The 15,053-nt window shown below is 41.5% G+C and overlaps 1 protein-coding gene across 2 annotated transcripts in view; it reads left to right on the top strand.

Annotated features, from left to right (window-relative positions):
- Positions 1-8,270: 8,270 nt before the first annotated feature.
- gli2a (GLI family zinc finger 2a) overlaps positions 8,271-15,053 on the top strand; it is a 592,799-nt gene continuing 586,016 nt past the window's right edge. For both annotated transcript variants that reach the window (XM_072258704.1, XM_072258698.1), the window contains exon 1: positions 8,271-8,797. The gene's annotated coding sequence lies outside the window, so the exon portion shown is untranslated. The remainder of the gene's footprint in view (positions 8,798-15,053) is intronic.

Here is a 15,053-nt window from a genome sequence, read left to right as displayed (position 1 = left end):
CGTTTTCGCACAGAAGTGGATGTTTTGCAACACACACAAAATTGCTGGAGGAACTCAGCAGACCAGGCAGCATCTATGGAAAAGAGTAAACAGTCAATGTTTTGGGCTGAGACCCTTCATTAGGACTGAGAAAAACAGATGAGAAGTTAGAGCAAGACGGTGGGGGGAGGGGAGGAAGAAGTAATAGGTGGTTGATGATGGGTGAAACCAGGAAAGGGAGGGGGGTGAAGTAAAGAGCTGGGAAGTTGATAGGTGAAAGAGATAAAGGACTGGAGAAGGGGAATCTGATAGGAGAGGGTAGAGAAATTGGATTTTTTTTTGTTTTTCGCACCAACTTTGTAAACTCTACAATGCACTAATTCTGCTCTTATGTCTTTTGATATTATGTTCCTCCGTCCCCAAGTGTACCTTTGGGCACAAATTTGAATGGAACAACTGCAAGAAGTTGTGGCTACAAGAGCTGGTGACAGGATAATTACTTCAACTGAGTGTTTCATCTCTTGACATCTCCAGCCTTTTGACTCCCCACAGAACAAACTGAGAAGTGTTAAGGAATAACAACAAAAACAGCTTCTGTTTATCTACTACTATTAACATTGCAAAAGAAGCATACCAAGAGCAAGGTCAACAAAATTATTTCTGCCACATGGCCACACATGGAGATACCAAGGCAGATGACTAATTGTCTTGAGTATCTTTAAGGAGGTGTGCGATGGAAAGTACAGATATTTGGGGAGGGGATCCATGAACTTTGGATGAGGGCAGCTGAAATCAGCAGTTTGGTCCTTCAATAAATCAAGAAGCCTTCAGGTCTGACTGCTGAATCTGGCATGTCAGGGGAAAGCCACATCGCGCTCAGACATAGAACACAGCAATCTCTCATTTCCCTCTGATACAGTGATCTTGCCCTCAGGTCCTCATTGGCCTTCATAAGTCAATGTATTGACCACAGGAGTTGGGATATTATGTTGAAATTGTATAAGTGAGGCCCAGTCTGGAGAATTGTGCGCAGGTTTGGTCATCTATTTACAGAAAGGATGTCAATAAGATTTAAAGAGTGCAGAGAAAATTTGTAAGGATATTGCCAACATTTGGGGACCTGGGTTACAGGGAAAGGTTGAATAAGTTAAGACATTATTCCCTATAGTATAGAATAGTGGTCACCAACCTTTTTAAGCCCAAGATCCCCTAACTTGGACTTAGTGAAAGGCAAGATCGACCTACTAAATCGTTTAGAGAGAAAATAGCTCAGATGGTACTTCCAACTTGAGGCCCTTTATTTGGGCTAATTGTATTTTAATTACATACAATGCTTTTGTCAAACTTTCAAATTAATTCAACCAAGAAAACACTGTAACTAGCATATCAAATAGGCCATAGCAGCATCGAGCTCATCCAATAATGCCTTAACTATGCGGCGCTGAAACGCTTTTGTTTGAATCAAGTTTATTAGATTGACTGCCAGTGTCATTACATGAGAAAAGTCCACGACCTTCCCAGCCAAGGCCTGCTGATGAATCACACAGTGATAATTCAGGAAGTCGGGAAAATCAGGGTCATTACGGCACAGTGCTATAAAACCAACGCGCACACCGTGCATTACTGGGGCCCCATCAGTAGTGATTGCCACCAGTTTATGAATGGGGATGTCATTTTCACGGACATATTTTTTAAACTCATTGTAAATATCCTCACCTCTCGTTCTTTCCTTTAATTGCAAAAGAGTGAGGAAGTCCTCCTTTGTTGTAAAATCCTGGAAAGCCATTCTGACAAATACAACAAGCTGAGCTGTTTGCATTACATCCAGGGATTCATCGAACTGTCGTGAAAAATATTCACAGAGTGACAAGTCCTTTACCACTTGTCGATCCACGTCCTCTGAACAGCATGTTTGCTGGGCCTTCAACCCTGATTTCAGCTCCTCAACTTTTCTGGTATTGGTAAACTGTTACTGAGACACTAGTATAAGTTTCAGGTGTATGCAAGCTAATGACACCACAGTTTTTGTTTCCTATTTCTTTTACATTTGGGGAATGTTGGAATTGAAAGAGGGAGAAATGTTGTAATGTGAGCATTATAAAGATAAGTTAATACCAATTAGGATCATGGTAATATAGCAATACTCCTGCTTGGGAATCTGTTTGCATTAGTGAAAACCTCTGCATGCGAATATCTTTTTACCAACCTAGATAGAGTTGTTCCTTTTGGGCATGAAGTTGTCAAGTGGTCCTTTTTCAAACTAGAAGTTACTACATATTTGCATCAACAGGTTTATCAAGCATAATGTATTTGTGTATTTATTTTTCTTTTTTTGGGGGACCTACTGGGAAAGTCTCAAAGATCGACCGGTCGATCGTGATCGACTGGTTGGCGACCATTAGCATAGAAGAATGAGGAGAAATTTGATAGAGATATGCAAAATTATGAGGGGTACAAATAGGGAAAATGCAAGCAGGCTTTTTCTACTGAAGTTAGGTGAGACTAGAACTGGAGGTCATGAGTTAAAGGTGAAAGGTGAAATGTTAGGGGGAACTTCACTCAGAGGGCAGTGAGAGTGTAGAACAAGCTGCCAGTGCAAAGTGGCGGATGCAAGTTTGATCTCAACGTTTAAGAGAAGTTTGGATGGGTACATGAAAGGGTGGGGTGGTTATGGAGGCCTGTGGTCTGGGTGCAGGTTGATGGGACTAGGTAGGTTAATAGCTTGGCACAGACTAGATGTTTCTGTGCTGTAGTGATCTATGACTCCCTGAATTTATGACTCTACGAGTTCAAAGGGATGGCATTACAGGACATAATTTGGCTTTTATTTTTAGATCAGAGTGGAGCCAGATTAGAGAGGTCCTATCCAACTGGCTGGCAGAGGAGAGGCAATGGAGTTGTATGCTGCATTTGACCATATTAACAGCAGCACATGGCCTGGTTAAGGTAGGGGTTTATAGTTTACCAAGGCCATAGTAATAAAGGTTATAGAAACTGACCATAATAAAGGCCATTTCAGTATAGGAACAGATCTTGATATGTGACTATAGTGATTCAACTAGAAATATGAGCATGGCCTTTGGAAACAGTAAGAAAGGGGAATAGATGATTGGTCAGTAGTTTTTAAAGTGATGGCGTTATGGCCGGCTTTTCTTCAGGAGCTGGCAGAATTAAAGGGAAGTAGGAAAGCACCAGATCCTTCAAAATGATCAATCAGCGTGGAATCCCAGAAGCATTGGTGAGTGATTGCAGTTTGGTTGGAGTCAGTTCAACGGAGAAAACAAAACAAGAAATGGGGTGGACTCCAAAGAATAATGTCAGCTCAAGAGTTAAGGGATGAGAAACCTTGGGGAAGTTTGCAGATGAACAAGAGGAAGAAATGGACATAACTGAGGAAACAATGGATGGTTATGATCTTCGAGTCAGAACAGTTTGAGATCCTTTTGTTAGTGAAAGTAGTTGCACAGGAAAGGGTGGGTCAAAAGAACCTATGCTGTCTTTGTATTCCTTTATGATCTTAATAACAATTTTAGCAATGAAGATGACAACATAAACTCAGTGGCCACTTTATTAGGTACACTTATTCATGAATGTAAATGTCTAACCAGCCAATCAGGCAGCTGCAGCTCAATGGATAAAAGCATGCAGACCCGGTCAAGAGGTTCAGTTGCTGTTTAGACCAAACATCAGAATGGAAAGAAATATGCTCTAAGTGACTTTGATTGTAGAATGATTGTTGGTGCCTGACGGGGTGGTTTGAGTATCTCAGAAACTGCTCATCTCCTGGGATTTTAATGCATAACAGTATCTAAAGTTTAAAGAGAATGGTTCAAGAAACAAAAACATCCAGTGAATGACAATTCTGTGGACAAAAACGCCTTGCTAATGAGAGGTCATAGGCCAATGTCCAGACTGGTTCAAGTTGACAGGAAGGCAACGGTGTCTCAAACACACTACAACAGTGTTGTGCAGGAGAGCAAATCTGAATGTGGAACACGTTGAACCTTGAAGTTGGTGAGCTACTGAAGCAGGAGGGCGTCAACAATACTCAGTGGATACTTTACTGGGTACAGGAGATACCTCCTGTACCTAATAAATTGGCGATCGGGTGTAATATCAACACCTTCTGGGATATGAACATTATTGAACATGCGTGTATTAATTTTCCATCCCAAGTGATCTCTGTAATTCTAAATGATTCTAAATATTTACTCACATGAACTCCAAATCTTGGTGGACAGTAGAGTGCATCAGTGAGGGAGGGCTGAGTACGTATATTATCATTTAGTTGAAACATGAAGCTGAGGACTCATCTATCTCACTAATTGTATGTAAGAACTCCTGTGGGACTATTTCAAAATTTGGGAGTTATCCCTATGGGTCACACATTGGAGGGACGAGTAGAGATGTCATCTCACAATTCCAATGACCCGGCGACAATCCTGAGCTCCTGTGCTGTCTGAGTGGAGTTTGCATGCTCTCCTTATGGGTTTATCCAGGTGTTCTCCGGGAGGCTAACCTCAGGGGATCTGCTTTCTTCCTACACCCCAAAGGTTAATTGGCCTCTGTAAAATAACCTGAGTGTGTGGGTGAGTGTTAGAACCTGGGGTAACTTGATGGGCATGCAGGAAGGTTACAGAGAAGGTTAATGGGGGATCAGGAGCTGGAGGAACTCAGCAGGTCAAGCAGCTTTTATAAAGGGTTATAAAGAGTTGGCATTTAAATTTGAGACGTTTCATCCAGACCTGATTCCAGTATCTTCAGGTTCTTGTACTTCTAATAGAGTAATGGTGTTACTTTGTGAACCAGCCGAGGTTCAATGGGCTGAAATAGCTTCCTTCGATGTGATCAGGAAATATGGAAATACTTATTCCTTGAATGATTTGACCAACATCAAACTGCAATTGAAGGGAACTTGCTTCTACAAATCCTAGATTACAAGTGAATACAAATAACTTAATGACTAAAATACTCCTGAAGAGTATCAGAGCTTTCTTCCCAAAGTTCCAAGTAATTTTGTTATCAAAGTACACATATGTCATATACTATCTTGAGATTAATTTTCTTGCTTTTTTTTACAAAATAAATGAAATACAATAGAATTTTACAAATTCTTTGTTGACACCAAGGTTGGGGGTGTTGTGAATAGTGTGGATGGCTGTCAGAGGTTACAATGGGACATTGATATGACGCAAAACTGGGCTGAGAAGTGGCAGACGGAGTTCAACCCAGATAAGCGTGAGGTGGTTCATTTTGGTAGGTCAAATATGATGGCAGAATATAGTGTTAATGGTAAGACTCTTGGCAGTGTGGAGGATCAGCGGGATCTTGGGGTCCGAGTCCATAGGACACTCAAAGCTGCTATGCAGGTTGACTCTGTGGTTAAGAAGACATATGGTGCATTGGCCTTCATCAATCGTGGGATTGAGTTTAAGAGCTGACAGGTAATGTTGCAGCTCTATAGGACCCTGGTCAGACCCCACATGGAGTACTGTGCTCAATTCTGGTCACCTCACTACAGGAAGGATGTGGAAATCATAGAAAGAGTGCAGAGGAGATTTACAAGGATGTCACCTGGATTGAAGGGGCATGCCTTATGAGAATAGGTTGAGTGAACTCAGCCTTTTCTCCTTGGAGCAATGGAGGATGAGAGGTGACCTGATAGAGGTGTACAAGATAATGAGGGGCATTGATCGTGTGGATAGTCAGAGGCTTTTTCCCAGGGCTGAAATGGCTAGCACGAGAGGGCATAGTTTTAAGGTGCTTGGAAGAAGGTACAGAGGAGATGTCAGGGGTAAGTTTTTTATGCAGAGAGTGGTGAGTGCGTGGAATGGGCTGCTGGCGGCGGTAGTGGAGGCAGAAACGATAGGGTCTTTTAAGAGACTCCTGGCTAAATACCTGGAGCTTAGAAAAATAGAAGGCTATGAGTAAGCCTAGGTAGTTCTAAGGTAAGGACAAGTTTGGCAGAGCTTTGTGGGCCAAAGGGCCTGTATTGTACTGTAGGTTTTCTATGTTTCTATGTAAAAAGAACTATAAATAAGCAATTACACGAACAACCAATGTGCAAAGGAAGACAAACTGTGGAAATAAAAATAAAACTGATCACATAAGTTGTAAAGAGTCGTTGAAAGTGGCATAACAGCAAAAAGGCAAGGGACCAATTGGTTCAGCTCGCTGCTCGACTCTGTGCTGAATTGAGGGTCTGGGGACAAACTCTCTGTGGACTTCAATTCAGAACGCTATTTGCTTGCGTTTATTGTTTGCATAATTTTTTCTTTGCACACTCTTTTGAGTTTCTTTGTTTCTTGGCTGCCTGTAAGGAGATGAATCACAAGGTTGTATGTGGTGTACATACTTTGATAATAAATGTACTTTGGACCAAATGATTTGATGTTTCATTTTAAAAGTACTATACAAGTATGAACAGCAGTTATTGTGTTTATGAACAAAATAACATCTCCAGTCTGAATTCTGCCCATGACAATATAAGAATATCCACATACTGTATAATATTATGATACATGACAATATACTCTGAAACTATTTTGCTAGCAAATTTGCTTTATTGACCACAAACTGAGCAAGTGTATCACTTCGCATCACATTCGAAGTGGTACTGGTTAATCTGTTCTGTACCTTGCACTTTAGATTGTTTATTTTATGTGTAATCCATCTGTAGGTTTCATCCTTACTTTCAAAAGTTATTATGTGCTATGTATGCTACTGTGCTTTACACTGTGGTTCAGAGAAACATCTCATTTGACAGTATATATATGAGTTAAATGACAATAAACTTCACTTCACTTGTAAGTAAATGGTTGAGGATTTTGCCTGGTGAGACTATCCGCACTGTAGTGTGCCTGTTAGAATCACAGAGTCATAGGGGAGATAAGCACCAAAATAGGCCCATCCGCCCATCTAGTCCATGCTAAACCATTAGTCTGCCCAGTTCCATCAACCAGTACCCAGACCACAGCCCTCCATGCCCCTCCCATCCATGTGCCTATCTGAATTTCTCTTAAGTGTTGAAACTGAACTTGCAGAGTGTGGCAGCTCATTCCACACTCTCACCACCCTCTGAGTGAAGAAGTTCGCCCTTACAGATTTCAACTTTCATCCATAAACTCATGACCTCTAGTTGTAGTCTCACCCAACCTCAGTGGAAAAAAGCCTGCTTGCTTAGAAAACTAGGAGGCTATGGGTAACTCTCTGTAATTTCTGAAGTAGGTACATGTTTAGCACAGCATTGTGGGCCGAAGGGCCTGTATTGTGCTGTAGGTTTTCTATATTCTATTTGCATTTACCCTATCTAATAATTTTCTGTACCTCTATCTAATCTTCCCTCATTCTCTTATGTTTTAGGGAATTAAGTCCCAACCTGTTCAATCTTTCCCCATAATTCAGGTCCTCAAGTCCTGGCAACATCCTTGTAGATTTTCTCTGCACTCTTTCAACATTTCCTGTAGGTAGGTGACCAGAACTGCACACAATATTCCAAATTAGGCCTCACCAACATCTTATACAACTTCAGTATAACATTCCAACTCATATTCTCAATACTTTCAGTATTCACTGTTTGATATCCACTTCTAACCGCCTCCTAAAGCGAGGGATGTTCATGGCTCGAGTCGCGGGAGGGCTCCACGGCCACCGTGAAACAAATTCCAACACTCGAACGACGCACCACTAGGGGTCAGCAAAGCACCGACAACGAAGGCGTCACTCCCGATTAAAAAAAGTCTTCACTTTAGGCACCCGTGAGAAAAGCCGATTTGATATGGACTCTGAAAATACATATTTTAAATATGTTGTCCAAAAAACAAAACAAAAATCATCAGGCTCCCAAATAAAATTATGTAAAGTGGTTATATGACAACATAATTTAGACGTGTGGTGATGTTGACATCGAACTGAAAGCTCATTGCAAAGTTGTATGAATTATTTGGAAAGCTATCAAACATTGGAAAATGCATTGCTCTGATTGAAGGCATCAAGCCAAAATTATGGAATAGTTTGTGTTGATCGGAAATCTTGTATAATGTAAAAGTTTGCAGGAAATGTAAAGTTTTGAAAATAAAATTAAGTCTTCCAAGTTTGACATTCGGAAGACGTAGCGAGAAAAAAAGGCGAAAAATCAAACCGCAAGAAAGTAGTGAAAGAAACTCTCCTTGAGAGAATCTCTCACAAATCCATTCCCGGGTTTCTGAAGCTCCGTCTTTGGCAACGAATTGCTCCTGAGGAACAAATGATTGGGACTCACCAGGGGAGAAAGAGGGAGTCAAATCAGACACACACACACACTCACACAACTTCTGTGACTGTTGTTTTACTGGTCAGAGCTGTGAACTAGTGAGACAGAGAGACGGGCAGAATAAGAGTAAAGAGGGAGGGGAAAAAAGTTTGGGACTTTCCCTCTGCCCTCGCTCTTTGCGAGCTGAGTTGAGAGGAAAGTCTTTTTCTCCCGCGTGTATCTTGTCTGAGGAGTCACAGCACAGGCAGACAAGCCAACGGCGGTCTCAACTCGTCAAAGTCCGCCACTGAATTCAGTGCCTAAAAGTGCACACACTCTCAGAGACTGGCTCCTGGATTTCTTCGCTATACTTCAGATCTTTTGGGAGCTTCAGTTTTGACGTGTGGACATTAGTCTTTTTGGCAGCGAATTTTTGCTGATAACGGTTTCAGTAATTTTTTTAAAAAGGATCTTCTATACGTGAGATTCTTTTTGGGTTTCCCCCCATTTAGTTATTTCTTGCAGTTTGAAGCCTTTCAGCCCACGCACACGGAGCAGATTATCCCCAAAATCGTCACCGCTAACCAGGTAAAGTGTTGAATTTTCCCCACTCTAAGGATCCCAGTTCTGTGTGATACCTGTCTGTCTTAACTGTACTTTAACTGTGAGTTACACCTAACGCTGCTGAAACTTATGACATTTGGTTCTGTTGTTTTCTAAACTTTTGTCGCTTGTTGACTGGTTGGCGGTGGGGTGCGGAGAGGAACTTTGATTCTCAGCAGACTGACACTTGTTGGAGGGTGCAAAACCTCAAAAAGTTTACAAACAAACCGTTGTTCGTTCATGTTCCCTTTCCAACCGCTGCCTCCTTTTGTCGCGATTACCTTTTATGGAATTCCAAATATTTCTTCGTTCTTTGCAACCTGATCCCATTTTTGCCGAGTATTTTGTTGAGAGCCGGGCGCCAGTCTCATTAAGCAGTTGAGTTTGGGAGGTGGGGGTCGCGGAAGCCTGTTTTCCCCCCGCCTCTCCTAAACTCCATTGAGTCTGGTTGGTGTGCAGCGGGACGCTGGCTGAAAGGAAGGAGAGAAATGTTAGATGGGCCACTTCATTAACTTTTTTTTGTCGTTGGCATTCTCTGTTCCAATTCCATCTCTACGCGTGTTGTTTTACGCAAAGGTTAATTTATCTTTGTATAGCTTGGTGAGGAGGCGCTTTCTGTGTTTTAAGGAGCTCTATATAACAACTTCAAAGACCAAATTTTCATCCCCCCCCCCCCCCCCCAGTAACAGTTCATCGCTGAACCGGGAGTTTATAAAGCTCATAACAGATTCATTTCCCAAAAGGAGTAAAACTATTTTTAATTATCAATTTCCCCACCTTGTACTGGAACTAATTCTGGGTCTTGGCTTTTAGAACAAACTGATTGTAACCGCACGTTTTCCTGAAATCGGAAAATGCGGGTATGCAGCTGTTTGCTCCTGCTGGCGAAACAAACGGGTGTGTTTTTTTTTTTGCCCCTTGAGTTGAGGGGAAAAACTTCGCTGACCTTAAAGGGAGAGTGCCGCCTGAGCATCGCCGAAAAATGACCGCTGAGTTTATATCTACTTTTGTAGAGCAACGCGGTCTCATGTCGTCGCAGTAACTAATATTAGCTGTTTCTGTGTTTGTTTTATTTCATATTTGTTTCCCTTTTATTTGACTGATCTTAGACAGGGCAGGATAATAACTGACAATGTCGTCCAGTGCAAGCTGAGGTCATCACAGGGTATTGTTAAAATTCTTTGTGATCCTTTGAGAAATGCTTTCAATCCAATGATGGAGGCACAAATTATGCTCAGAAGCCTGCCAGCACTCTTATTCTTAAGATATCTATGTTTTGAGGGGGAGGGAACTTTTGGATTAATTGCATGAAAGCTTCTTCCAGGAACTTTGTAATCTTGAAATTATCCAACTGCTCCTATGTCTTGGCAAGAGTTTAAATTGTTGTAAGTCATTTGTGATTTTCCAAATCCGTGTGCAGTTTTGTCTTGCAGGGAAATCATTCAACACTGCATTACCTTTTTAAGGTTAAAGCATCTTAATCAAGCTTTATTGGGAAGTCTGTGTAGCATGATGTTTTTGAGTAAACAGCTATTCTGTGTTAACACTGAAAGAAATTACTGGGGTATTATACAGTATACAAATATAGTTGTCTGAATTACAGTTAAATTTTCTGTGCTGGAAGGCCAACTTGCAATGGAAATTCTATAAAGTCAAATAACACGAAACATAAAGCCATCTTGCTTATTTACTCCTAATCAGTCTTGTTCTGTCGAAAGGGTACAGTTAACTGGAATTTGGTTAATTATCCAGCTTGCAATTCATTGCCCATAGAGACATCAGGCAACAGTGTATTAAAAATTACCCTTGATACCAGTGTTTACTCATGTTTACAATTTGTGATGTATTTTTTTAAAAAAAGTTTATGATCTATTTAAAGCAATTTGCGTGACTGGTGGTTCTTAATGCCACAAAGGTATTTTAAATGCTCATAGTTTCGACATGTGGAAACATTGGTTTAATTATCTTGAGAGCCTGAAAAGGCTGGTGCTTTTCTCAGTTATATATATTTAGTCTTCAATAAATCCCCCATTACCTTTTCTGCTTGATCTGCAGTTTATGTGTTGTCACATCTTACAGTTAACTTGGAAGTTAAGTACCAACAAGTTCCAAGTGGCAAGGTAGCATAGGATATCTGTCCCAGTGCTGTCTGTAAGGAGTTTGTATGTTCTCTCTGTGACTGCGTGGGTTTCCTGCGGACACCCCAGTTTCCTCAAACATTCTAAAGACATACCGGTTAATAGGTTAATTGGTCTTACTGTCCATTACACTGCTGGGGCAGCAATGAAGATCCTCCATCTCTGTCAGTATGGAAGGATTCTTCATTGCTGTTTGCATAACAGTCAGGGTTGTTAGCCCAGAGCTGAACCCTCGAACCTGGAGGACCGGAGGACCAGAGGACCATTTCATCTGGCCTCTACCCATTGACTTGTTTTTCATGGGTGACCCTACCAAGAGCCAAAGCACAAAACCCTGACTCCAGCTGGCATAGTTCTCCAGGTCATTGAGGCTCACAAACCACAACAAGGTTGTGGTCCTCTTGGAGAAGGTTAATTGGTCACACGAGTATAATTGGGCTAGAAGGGCCTGTTATTGTATTGTATCTCTAAATAAAAATAAATAAATTATTATTGATGTATAGCGCAGACTTGATGGACTGAATGGCCATAATGTTCCATGATGATCCTTTGACCTCAAGCAAGCTGCTATAGCAGATGAGTTGCTCCTTTAAATGGCATCCTTGTATATTTAAAACAGGGGTTCCCAGCCTTTTTATTCCACGGACACCTACTGTGGACTCCAGGTTGGGAAGCCTGGACTTAAAAGGTGGGTTCTCAAGTACCCTGAAAGCCGAATTCATTGTGTGACATTGATCATCAGAGAGGTATTAAATTCTACTCTGACATCTGGGGAATTTTAAAAAAAGTAATTAAATACATCTAGAAAGGAAAGTTTTTATCAGAATGTTGACCATGAAGCTATCAGATTGCTAAAAAATTAATATCCTTCAGGAGAGGACATCTATCAGCCTTAGTGGGCCCATCACATGACTCCAGATGTGCAGAGAGACGGTGGATTCGCAACTGGCCTTCAGAATGGTCCAACAGTATTATCAGTTCAGGAAGAGCAGTAATTGGTGGGGCTGCACGTATTCCCAATAGCTGTGGGTGTACAGTGGGCAAAGAACTAACAGTGAATGAAGCAATAAAAATGAAAGCACATTACAGCATGTTGGAGGGAACACAGGCACCATTTCTAGTTGTTAAGTCTCCCAGGACAGGTTCTTAACTGGTTACGCAATCATACAGTTATTGGAATGCACTGCCAAAGTCGCAATAAACTCTAATAGGTTGTCTTCTGGACTTGCAGTGTGAAGGACAGATCATCTGTGGCCTTTGGTTTGTATTGTTCTATGAATTTAAAACTCAAATTTGGCATGCAGTTTTACATCAGGAGGCCAGGAGTCTAATGACACAGTGAAAACTTGTTTCAACACATTTTGGAGAGTAGATGTACTGATATATTCATGAGTGATGTGGTCAACTAGCCGTACGATGTGGCTATGCTGACCTCCACTGGCGCTGGGGCTGTGGTGACCACACTGGCATTGTGGATCAGGTGAGTGACATTGGATTAACAACGCCCTAAATGACGCAGGTACGCAGTGTGCAGGTGGACACACTGGGGACCTAGTGACTGTCAGTAAATTGGACTGAATCACGGAGGACAGAGATGAGGTGACTGGTGGAGTGGGGGAAATGGTGATGGTAATGCAGTGATTGTGAATTCCTGGGAACGTGCTGACTAGCACGAGCTCCAATGACTGCAACTTCACTGGGAACGTGCTTTCTGGCAGCAGCTCAGGTGATGCAGTGCTACCAAGGATGTTGTCTCTGACATTAGCATTTTGGAAGTAGTACCTGATACTTGGACGGCAATGTGGGGTATGATGCTTGCATGAGGATATGGTGACAGAAACTAGCCCTGGCGATGTGAGGCTTGGTGCTAACATAATGGATGTGGTGGTTGATACTAATATTGGTGATGTAATAACCCACACTAAGCACTGGTAATGTGATGACTTCTCATTGACCATCAAGGAGGCGGGATGAAGCCTGAAGACCCACACTCAATGTTCTAGGAACAGCTTCTTCTCCTTTGCCATCGGATTTCTGAACGATCTGTGAACACCATCTCACTTTTTAGCTCCCTTTTTGCACCGCTAACTTATCGTTCACATTTCTTGTTGAAACGTATTTTTTACGTCTGGCACCGTAGTGCTGCTCCGAAACAACAAATGTCCTGACAGGTGTCAGTGATAATGAGCCTGATTCTGATTCTGACGGTAGATCAGTTGGAAGTGAGCTCTGCAAGAACTATGTTGACTGCCACTGGAGCTGGGGACCTCTCAAGGAGTGGGGATAAGATGAGGGGCTCACTGGGGATTTGGTGCCAACATCATCCACATTGGTTCACTTTCACAAACCAACAGTGACCGCTAGGTCTGCAAATGGTTTTAACATTGCACTCTTCTCGGAAAGTAACTAAAAACTGATTTTATTTTCAGGCGATACTAATTGTATCTTAAGAAGGAATACATCACCATGAAATAAGTAATTGTAAAAGCAGCTTCTTTACCCACAAAACCTTAATATCTGCATTAAGGTGTCATTTTGGGATGTTTTTGATATGGGCACCACTTATTTCTTGCTGTGGAAATTAGCATATGAGGTGCATTTTGACAGTAAATAATGAAACCTTCTCTACCTGCACTTCTAGTGCACTAAGCAGAGCTGAGTATTTTGAATTTTATCTCTGATTATAAATATTCCAGAGTTTTTACTTCCATTTGAGGAATGCAATGGTTAATATATATAAAATATGTGTGTGTATATGTATGTGTACGTATATATGTATAGATATAACTCAAATGATTTACCCGGAAGCTATCATTTCTGGAATCGCATTTAAGAAAAATACTTGAACTAAGTCAGGGTTTTCAACCTTTTTTATGCCATAGACCAATACCAATAAGCACTGAGTGTTTAAAAAGACTGCTTACAATCCCAGACATTGTAGACATCTTTATTTTAATTATTTTCAGGCATGTTAGTAAAGGTGATGTAATGTCTTTTTAATATCACTGGACCATTGACCCCTGGCTTTGAGCTCACTTGTCCTTCCATATCATTTCATTGACCTCTCTCCATATAAGTGTCCTCCGTCATGATGAGCGCTGACAGATGACTGAAGCCAGGTGCGGAGGAACATGTTGAGATAGAAACAGGAGTTTATTCATTGCAGCTCCAACTGAACTTTGGTGTCTTGAGCAAATGACACCACGAGCTAAATCATTCTCAAAACAAACAGATGCAGACACCCACCCACCCCATGATGAATGCTGAACGGGTTCCACATTAAATAATCATAGAGTGCAGAAAACCCTTGCCAGTCACAATTAACTTGACAACATTAAACAGAAAGCACAAGGTTTGAATGACTCTTGTTAAGTCAAAAATTAACAAATACGGGTATAAGGCCAAAAGGGCTCATGACATCATCAATCTGTTCCCAAACCAACAAACTACAGCTCCTCCAGGAATGAAGTTAGTCCTGTTACCAGCTGATGTGTTTGCCCGGCATTGCTGCCTGTTGGTTTGGGACGAGGACCCGTCAGTGGCCCAATGGAGTTTCCTTGCCTTCTATCGCCATTTTGTATTTCCAAAGTTACCTGACCTGAGGCAGAACTCTCTTCAATGAAGTGCTGGGGAACCTCAAACAGGTTGAAAGTTGTCTAGCTTGGTCTGTAGCTGTTTGGAAAGTAATTTGGGATTTATTATTTTAGAAAAGAAAATCCTCATTGTTGAGGGATCCACTCGTGCCAATTTGACAGGCACTCTAAGAACATAGAGGCAGGAGATTGAGGCTGAGAGGTAAAATGGATCGGCCATGATGAAATAGTGGAGCAGACTTGATGGGCCAAATGGCTTAGTTCTGCTTCTATATCTTATGATCTTGTATAGAATAATAGAATTGTTAGAGGACATAGAACAGTACAGCACAGTCCAGGCCCTTTAACTCATCATGTTGTGCCGATCTATATAAAACTCCATGATTAATCTAAGCCCTCCCTCCTACACAATCCATAACCCTCCAATTTTCTTTCATCTAAGAGTCTTCTAAATGTTCCTAATGTATCTTCCTCTACCACGAACCCTGACAGTATGTTCCAGGCACTTGC

The sequence above is a fragment of the Mobula birostris genome, chromosome 5 (genome assembly GCF_030028105.1).
Source record: "Mobula birostris isolate sMobBir1 chromosome 5, sMobBir1.hap1, whole genome shotgun sequence".
Lineage (NCBI taxonomy): Eukaryota > Metazoa > Chordata > Chondrichthyes > Myliobatiformes > Myliobatidae > Mobula > Mobula birostris.
The sequence above is the reverse complement of the archived record's forward strand: the minus strand, read 5'-3'. Positions and strand labels throughout refer to the sequence as shown.